A 10,300-nucleotide genomic window follows, 5' to 3' on the forward strand; every position below is an offset into this window, starting at 1 on the left:
TTCTTTGCCTGCTATTAGTATAATTTCATAATTTTAACTACTTTATTTGGAAGGATGCAGGCTTTGAAGTCCAACTGCATAGGTTTAAATTTTGGTTCTACTACTAAATACTTCTGATTGTTTACAGAGATTCAGGTTGTTGAAGCACCTTTCTGAGACTTTGTTTCCTTATCTCTGTTTTAATACCTAACATGCTTTGTTCTTGTGTGGATTAAATAGAATTATTGTATGCAAAACAGCTAATATAGGTCCCAACACATAATAGGCATTTGAAAAACAGGGACATACAAATAAATATATGGTAGCATATACATGGCAAATGATACTTTTAATTCATTGGAACAATTATCAATATATGAGAGAAAATATGACTAACGAAAAGCACCTTTTACCATATGACATTTTTAAAGATTTTTTTCTATCAATTCATCAAAAACCAGCAGAATCTGTTGAATCAAAAAGCTCGCATGGAGCTATGGTGGCTCAGAAGGCAGCCGTGCCGGAGACCTGGGCTTGTTTTCTGGTGCTTGCGCGCTAAAAAAAAAAACAAAAAACCTTGAATGGCCAATTGACTTGTGGAACCTAATATGTAAACAGGCATTACAACTTTTAAATCTGTTAATCTACAATTGTGTAATGAATATATCAGAACCAGAATTACACAATTAGAACTCTTCCAGCAGAACCCTTTTGATTTTAGGGAGGATTTCCTCTAATTTATAATCATGTGACCTAAAGGAAGATCCCAACATCTAATGGCAAAGTAAGAGAGAACAAACAAGTACACTAGCAATCAAATTACAAGAACGAAATAAAGTTAAATTTAACTGCACAGTAGCAAAAAAATAGGTTCTGTTAAATCATAGAAATATTTGTGTTTCAGTTGACTTTTAATGATTAAATCATAAGATTGTAACAAAATCCTGCTAACATTTTAAAGTATAAAATACTACTGCAATTTATAGCATCTCATGATATCAAGGATTCTTTCATAATAAAAGATTTATATGATATATAAATTCAGGCAAATCACTTAATATTTGCTTTTAATTGTCAGAATACATTTTATGACTCTTGGGACGTATTCTGTTATATACATTTTATTTTACTCAATTAGTCTAGAGTATTCAACTTATATAGTTTCATTGAATTCTCCCAGAAATGTATTTGATGGGCACTGGAGTTTCCCGTTAATCTTATGAAAAAAAAACAACATGTAGATTTTAAGATTAAATTTTAATGATGTCATTAAAATCAGGGATCAAATGGAAATTTTCTCTAATTCTCTCCCTCTATTTCTGTGTGTGTGTGTCTCTCTCTCTCTCTTAATTTTATCTAAAATCAAGAATAATTGTGTTTCTTACTAGGTTTTCTTGGTATGGGAAAAGGATTGCTTTAGGAATTCTGTATCCAATATTGAGTAGTTGTTCCTATCATTAATTGCATTTAATGCTGGATCTAAAATCTCCTACTTTATCATTGTTGAGAGATAATGAGTGGCAAAAACAAATAAACAAACAAAAACCTTTTACTTCCAAAAACATTACAAAGCAAGAAAATTGACTTATAAAGTCAGCATTAAGTCCTCAGCCTGAAGCTGGGGGTTACCTTGTTTTGCAATCTCTACTAGGCACAGCACCTCCAATATCCCGGGGAAACAATCCCAGGCTAGGATTTAGGAGTTGTACGGTGCATGGTACAACAGCCTTCTAATGATAGAGTATCAAAGGAGGGCTCATCAATTTCTGTACCTGAAGTGCCTTGTGGAATCTACTTTCTACTGCAACACAAATTTTTCTCTAAATGAGCTATTCCTTCAAAAAGCAGACATCTCTGCATATTATGTCTCAAATATTCCACAGTATGAGAGTTCCATTGAACGCTTTCCTAAATAGTATTGCCAATGCATGTGTCTCACATAACCCCTTAGATAACATTTTTATTTGTATTGTGTTGCACTTGTAACAAGATTAGTAAGTATCTGGCAATTCACTGTCAGAATTATTTTATAAAAAATTCTGAGAGATGCTACAAATACAGATAAATATGCATCAAAACAAATAACAACAAACACAGTTTCTCTATGACAAATTATTTCCACTAAATGGTTGTTAATTAAAAGTTGAGACAGCAGAATTCTAGTACAACCAAGAGAATTTGATACCTTTTCAACAAAACAATTAAAGATATTTCAGTTGTGTTTAGAAAAGTAATTTCTCAGAAACTTTGGGTACCAGAAATATAAACAAAAAGATATTTGAGAACTTTTTGGAGGATTTCTAACTTCCCCTTAAAAACCACTGAACTTAAGAACTTGAATAAATAAGTCGATACATATGTTGAAGAAAATTGCAGACTGTGTCAGATATGAATTTGAACTTTAATCTGAATGTGATACAGTGGGTTCTGAATGTGTTAAAATGGGAATTTGACAGAAAACATGATAAAAGCAGAGTCAGAGACAGAAGTTTCCTCCTTGGAGAAGGAGCACCTCTTCTTCTTAGCCCATGAGACTCACCTGATGTCACTTTTCACCGAGTACAAACCAAACTGCCATAAACCACTTCCACCACCAGAGCAAAGTGGGTCTTTATAGAAATAAGAAAGAAGGCCTAAAAGAAAAGTGCACACAACAGGCATGAGTGAGTGTGGAGCGCACCCTAGCATGATGTTTTTATTCATCCATTAGCACTATTAATTATTAATCCCTACTGCGTACCATACTCTGCATTTGATGCTGGGATAGTACAGTGAAGAAATCATCAAGGGCTCATCCATATTCAGCTTATGATCTAGTGGGGAAAGCAGAAATGATCAATCACCCAATACATATGTAAAATTCCAAGTAAGGTGAGTAGTACAAAGACATAACAGGCACGATGAGAGCATATATTAGAGGAAACCAATCTAGTCAGAGTAAGCAGGGAAAGGTTCATGAGAAAGGGATAACTCTGCAGAAACTAAAGAATGAATAGAAACTAACAAGGTGAGACAAAGAGGCAATGCCTTCCAAGTTGCTAGGGAGGGATGTACAAAGATTCTATGGCTGAGCATTATGCATTAAGGACAAAGGATAAAGACAGCTTGGGTAGCCGAAGAGAGAAGAAAGAGCAAAAGTGGTTTGGGATGCAGCTAAAGTAACAAATGCATGGACTATGTTAAGTTTTACTTTTATCCCAATATCAATACAAATCTGTTAAAGCATTTTAACAGGGGAGTGGCAAAAATAAACATTTTTGTAAAGAAATTGTTACATTGAATATCAAATGGAGACTGTATAGGTGCTCCAGTAAATATAATCCAATAAAAATTGACAGGTAAGTAATTTGAAATGCAACATGTAAGGTCTAGGCAATCCATTTCCTGAATCTGTAACCTCAATTCAAGTTCTTTGGTCTAGGAGAATAAGATTTTACTCTTTCATGCTAACATCTACATGCTAGAAACTCTGAAGGTTTCTTAATATTTTATTTAGTGACCAAAAATGATACTTAGTAAGATTTCATTCACAGTATTTAAAACAGAAAAGATTCCAACAAGTGTATGCATACCATCGTCAGAAATGACATTCATTATTTTGACTTGTGGGATTTAAGTTTTGAAGGAAAAAAGCCAAGAACTACATGAGAAAAATTATTTTTTTATGACTAAATTCAAGAAAGGCCTATTTTAGGCTGATTACCTTCTTTCTCATAAATATTTGTAACTCCCTGAGAACATGGAGTGTCTCATACTGATGATTTCCTTAAATGACTCAGGTTGCACTTTTCAGCCTGGGGACCCCAGTGAGCATTTTCTGACTAAATGAGTTTTCTAAGTACTAACGCATTCTACTTTGGAAGAGCACTTTGACTTAATAATTAGGGTAGTAGCCAGACACTGGATAGTTTATGCTTAGAGAATGGAGATGTCTCACTATCATATTCCAACTTTAGTGAGATGAAAATAAGTTCCTGGCTAGTGAAAAACATTTTTCACCATAAAATACTTGATTCTTATTGAAATTCATATTTAAAAAAAGTAGGAAGCAAAAAGTCAGTTACAAGACTGGAATGGTTCAAAAGAGGCTGTTGAAAGTGCAATTGATTTATAGTGCTTGGACTTAACGGTGGAAGCATATGGATAAGAAGTTTATTGTCCTTCTTTTTTTTGCCGAGTGACATGGCATTTACAGGTTACCCCAGTGTTAGTCCACGGAGGCATTTATTAAGAGATAACCTGACATGACAGGAAATAGTGACAAGGGAGCATTGTATGGTTTGGCTTATGAGAACTTAGAAACTTTCCTCTGTTCTCCTGGAAGCAGAAGTAAATTCCAGGACAGTTAGTGTTTTTACTCTGGCCTGGGAACTTATGATTTGGGAGGTAGGATCCAAGACATCCTGGAGGAATTCCACAAGAACATTCTGCATCCAAGAAGGCTCAGGGCAAGTGTCCTGGATCCAATTTGGGGCCACCACACTTTTAAACCATACACAGAGAATTTTAGAGTCAAAGAATGCTCCAGAATGCACACAAAAATCCTAAAGATACAACAAAACAATTACATACTACCCATTTTGCAGGTGTCCGTTCCAGGATTTCCAAGTGGAGATCCTCTTAGAATCAAGGAATTGCCCAGTTTAAATTTCTGTCTCTCTGAACCTCATTAAAAACAGACTATTAAAATCTCTAATGCAAAGGCCATGAGGGAATGGAGCTAGTATACCATTTACTGTTACCCCAAGTATCCACTAATTAAGCACCATCTGCTGCTTTATGAGTACTTGCATTCTTAAAATGAAAACTATTTTGTTGTAACAATTCTAAAGCACACCAAAATGTAAAAAGAATACTATAAAAACACCTATTTACTCACCAGTCAGACCCAAACATTTTTAATATTTTGCCTATTCTGTTAATGTAAATCTATGCTCTTTCTATATATTCATATTTATTTCATGATATATGTCTAAATTCTTGACTAAATCATTTAAAATGATGTACATATTTCACAATGCTTTTTCCATAAATTCTTCAGTATAAAAGGAAATGTTCTCCCATAGGACCACTATAGCATTATTGCACCTAAAGAAATGTGCATGATTCCCTAATATCATTAAATTCCTAGCTCATATTCAAACATCCCCAAATGACTGCTAAAAAGTTTTTGTTATTCAAAATCAGGATTAAATCAAAAAGCCCTCATTACATTTATTTATGTTTCTTAAATCTTTAAATCAAGTAAGGACCCCACTTCCTTAGTTTGAAAAAAACTAAGCTATTCTTTTTTTTATTAGAGAAGTTGCAGGTTTACAGAAACATCATGCATAAAATACATAAAATAAAGAGTTTCCACATACCACCCTATTATTAATACCTTGCATTAGAGTGGTATATTTGTTACAATTCATGAAGAACATGTCTATACCTTACTATTAACTGTAAATATATTAACTATGCTCCATTTATAATAGATTTCACTGTTCGTGTTGTATAGCCCTTTGTTGTTATTTTAGTTTGTATTCTAGTAACATACATATAACCTATAATTTCCCCTCTTTTAACCACATCCCCATATATAATTCAGTGCTATTAACTACATTCACAATGTTGGGGTATCACAAACACCACCCTTTACCAAAACTTTATAATCAACCCAAATAGAAGCTCTGCCCAAGTCAAGCATTAAATCTCCATTCCTGAACCCAAACCATGCCCCTGATGACCTATATTACAAATTCTAACTCTAAGGATTTGCTTATTCTAATTATTTCATATCAGTGAGATCATACATATTTGTCCTTTTGTGTCTGACTTATTTCATTTACCATGATGTCTTTAAGGTACATCCAAGTTGTCACATGCATCAGAAAGCCAGTCCTTTTTATCACTGAATTACATTCCATTGTACGTTCCACATTCCACATGCATCAATAGACAGAATATCTAGATGGAAGGTCAATAAAGAACTGTTGAAATTGAATAATATGGTTACTGAAACAGACTTAACAGACACCAACAGAACATTGTACTTCAAAATAGCAGGATACACATTTTTCTCAAGTGCTCATCTTCCAGGATAGGCTACATTTTGGGACACAAAACAAATTTCGAGACATTTAAAAAGTTTGACATTGTACAAAGCAACTTCTCTGATCACATTGAAATGAAGCTGGGAACTAATAACAGTCATAGAAAATCTATATATATAGAGAGAGAATGTGATAACATTTTTAAACAATCAATGAATGATTCAAAGGAGAAATCAAAGGGAAAATTAGTAAATATCTTCTGATGGAAAAAAGGAACACAATGTATCAAAAACTTATGGGATGCAATGAAGGCAGTGCTCGGAGTGTAATTTATAGCCCTAAATGCTCACATTGAAAAAAGAATAGGTGGGTGCATGAGTAATTTAGTGGTAAAATGCTTGCCTTTCATGCTGGAAACCCGTATTTGATTCCTGGATCATGTACCATCCACCCCCCAAAAGGAATGCAAAGATGAAATCAAGGTATAACTGCACACCTGGAGGAACTTGAAAAAGGACGATAAACTAAACCCAAAGCAAGAAGAAGTAAAGAAATGAAGATTAGAGAAGAAATATATGAAATAGAGAATTTAAAAACAATACAGAGCATTAACAAAACAAAAAGTTGGATCTTTGAAAAGAACAATAAAACCTTAGCTAAACCCACCCAGGAAAAAAGAGAGAGAGAGAGAAGATGCAAATACATAAAATCAGAAATGGGGGGGCATTACTATTGACCCCACAGAAATAAAAAGGATCATAACAAGATACTATGAACAAATGTATGCCAACAAAGTAACTTGGATGAAATGGAAAAATTCCTAGCAATGCCCAAACAGCATACACTGACTCTAGAAGAAACAGAAAATCTCGACAGACCAATTATAAGTAAACAGAATGAATCAGTCATCAAAAATTCTCTAACAAAAAGCCCAGCACCAGACAGCTTTACCAGTGAATTCTACAACAAACATTCCAAGAATAATTAATATCAATCCTGCTCAAACTCTTCCAAAAAGTTGAAAAGATGAAACACTCCTTAACTCATTCTATGAGGCCAGCATCATACTAATACCAAAGCAAGATAAAAATACTACAATAAAAGAAATGTACAGACCAATTTTTCTCTTATGAATATGCAAAAACTTCAACAAAATACTAGCAAATTGAATCCAGCAGCACATCAGAAGAATTATATGCCATGATCAAGTGTGATTTATCCCAGGTATGCAAGGGTGGTTCAATAAATTTTTTTAAAAATGTAATATAACATTAACAGAACAAAGGAAAAAAACACATGAGCATATCAGTTGATGCAGAAAAGGCATTTGACAAAATCCAGTATTCTTTCTTGATAAAAAAAAAAAAAAACACTTAGAAAAACAGGAATAGAAGGAAACTTCCTCAACATGATAAAGGTCATATACGAAAAACCCACTACTAACAACATACTTAATGGTGACAGACTGAAAGCTTTCACTCTAAGATTGAGAATAAGGGAAAAGGATGCCCACTGTCACTGCTATTATTCCACATTGTGCCAGAAGTTCTAGTCAGAGCAGCTAGACAATAAAAAAGTAATATAACACATCCAAATTGGAAAGAAAAAGTAAAACTTTCACTATTTGCAGATGACACAATCCTATATACAGAAAGTCCTGAAAAGTCAACAACAAAGCTATTAGAGCTGATAAAAGAGTTCAGTAAAGTGGTAGAAGACCAGATCAATATTCCAAAATCAATAGTGTTTATTTACACTAGTATGGAGGAATCTTAGGAGGAAATCAAGAAAAAATTTCCATTTACAATACCAACTACAAGAATCAAATATCTAGGAATAAATTTAACTAAAAATGTAAAAGAGTTATACACAGGAAACCACAAAACTTTACTAAAAGAAGTCAAGGAAGTCCTAAATAAGTTGAAGGACATTCCATGCTCATGGATCAGAAGACTAAATATTGTTAAAATGTCATTTTACCCAAAGCAATTTATAGATTCAATGCAATCCCAAAAGTCTTTATTGCAGAAATGGAAAAGCCGATAATCAAATTTATATGGAGAGCTAAAGGCCCCCAAATATCCAATGCCATCTCGAAAAAGAAAAAATTTAGAGGACTCACACTTCCCATTTTTAAAGTTATTACAAAGCTATAGTGGTCAAATAACATGATACCTGCACAAAGATAAAATATAGACTATTGGAATTGAATTGGAAATTCAGAAATAGACCTTCACATCTATGGCCGACTGATTTTTGACAAGGCTACCAAGTCCAGTCAATTGTTAAGGATACCTTTTCAACAACTGGTGCTAGAAGAACTGGATATCCATATGAAACGGAATGAAGGAGGACCCCTATCTCACACCATATACATTATTATTAACTCAAAATGGATAAAGACCTAAATATAAGAACCAGGACTACAAAATTCCTAGAAGAAAACATAGGGAAGCATCTTCAGGAACTTATGTTAGGCAATAGTTTCTTAGACTTTATACCTAAAGTTCAAACAACAAAGGAAATGCTAGATAAATGGGACTTCATGGAAGTTAACAACTTTTCTGCATTAAAGGACTTTATCACAAAAGTAAAAGGACAACATACCTGTGCTGGACCCCAGAAAATCCATGTCCTTTAATCCTCATTTAGTATTACTGTGTGGGATCTTTTTGATTGTTTCTATGAAGATGTGACCCACCTAGTTGTGGGTGGCAACTTTTGTTTGATGATTTCCATAGAGATGTGTCTCTTTCCATTCAAGGTGAGGTTGCTTACTGGAGCCCTCTAAGAGGGAACCATTTTGGGAAAAGCTCAACCAGCAGAGCCCACACAACCAGAGATCTTTGGAGATGAAAGAAAATGCCCCAGAGAAGCCACTGAAGAAGCTGGGAGAGAAAGCTAGCAGATGTGCTATGTGCCTTTCCAACTGACAGAGGTGTTCTGGACCCTTTGGCCTTTCTTGACTCAAGGTATCTTTTCCTGGATGCCTTAGTTTGGACATTTACATGGCCTTAGAACTGTAAACTTGCAACTTAATAAATTCTCTCTTTTAGAAGCCATTCCATTTCTGGTATATTGCATTCTGGAAGCTCTTACAAACTAAAAACACCACCCAATGGGAGAAAACATCTGGAAACCACATGTCTGATATGGTTTAATATTCAGAATATAAAAGAAATCCTCCAACCCAACAATGAAAAGGTAAACCACCCAATTTTTTTAAATGGGCAAAAGATTTGAATATACATTTCTTCAAAGAGAATATACAGATGTCCAAAAAGCACATGAAAAGATGATCAACATCATTAGCTATTAGGGATAGGCAAATCAAAACTACAAAGAGAAACAAATTTGTACCCATTAGAATGTCTACTATTAAGAAAAAAAAAAACAAACAGAAAATAACAAGTGCCGAAGGGCTTATTCTTATTCATTCATTGCTGGTGGGAATGCAAAATTGTGTAGCTACTGTGGAAGACAGTTTGGCAATGTCTCAGAAAACCAAGTATAGAATTACCACAGACCTGGCAATTCCACATTTAGGTATGCACCCAACAGAATCTAAAGCAGAGACTCAAACAGATATTTGCACACTGATGTTCATATGGATAATACTTACCATTGACAAAAGATGGAAGCCTTTCACTTTTTAAAGAGATGTGCATTTGTCTGAGTGTGTTTCTTAATGCTATTTATCTGTTACTATAACCCCTGGATTTCCTGTAAACTGAAAGTTAAAACTGTTATTATGGCTTGATACCAGTAACCATTTTTTGGCAAAAATATTTAATTGGAAAAGTTGAAATTTCTATTGCATTTCCTCAGGGGGCACAGGCTGTCTAGCTGTACCATTATCTCTGGTACTACCATATTAGTTTTGTAGCAGCCAGACCTTTTCAACATAAATGTCTATTTTACCTTTTACAATTAATTAGTAATTCAGCATTATGTGAATATTCTATTTCCCATCAACATTTCACCAAAAGGCACTGGCATCCGTTGATGATTCTTCCCTTGGTTAATTGTAACATGAACATGAGCAAAACGTTGATTTTCCATCTCTGCCATTCCTGTCACATTTATTAATATTTGTAAATAAAGGCTTTTCTTCATAAACCAAGGTCATTTTTTTAACCTTGAAACTTCATTCCTATTGAAAAGGCAGTATAAATATTTCATTCTCACCTTTTAGTTATAATTTTTTAAAGTAAAGGACTGCCGTATTATTTGTCTCTGATGGCAACAAATGAGTTTGTTTGATTTACATTTTCTTAATGTTAGTA

The 10,300-nt window shown here is 34.0% G+C and overlaps 1 long non-coding RNA gene across 1 annotated transcript; it reads right to left on the reverse strand.

The window, feature by feature from the left end:
* Positions 1-320: 320 nt before the first annotated feature.
* Positions 321-5,886, reverse strand: LOC143669707 (uncharacterized). Its single transcript, XR_013169000.1, has 3 exons — positions 5,811-5,886; positions 2,519-2,612; positions 321-534 (listed from the first exon to the last, which is right to left on the reverse strand). It is a non-coding gene; the product is annotated as an uncharacterized LOC143669707 (long non-coding RNA).
* Positions 5,887-10,300: the final 4,414 nt, after the last annotated feature.

Source organism: Tamandua tetradactyla, chromosome 26 (assembly GCF_023851605.1).
Source record: "Tamandua tetradactyla isolate mTamTet1 chromosome 26, mTamTet1.pri, whole genome shotgun sequence".
Lineage (NCBI taxonomy): Eukaryota > Metazoa > Chordata > Mammalia > Pilosa > Myrmecophagidae > Tamandua > Tamandua tetradactyla.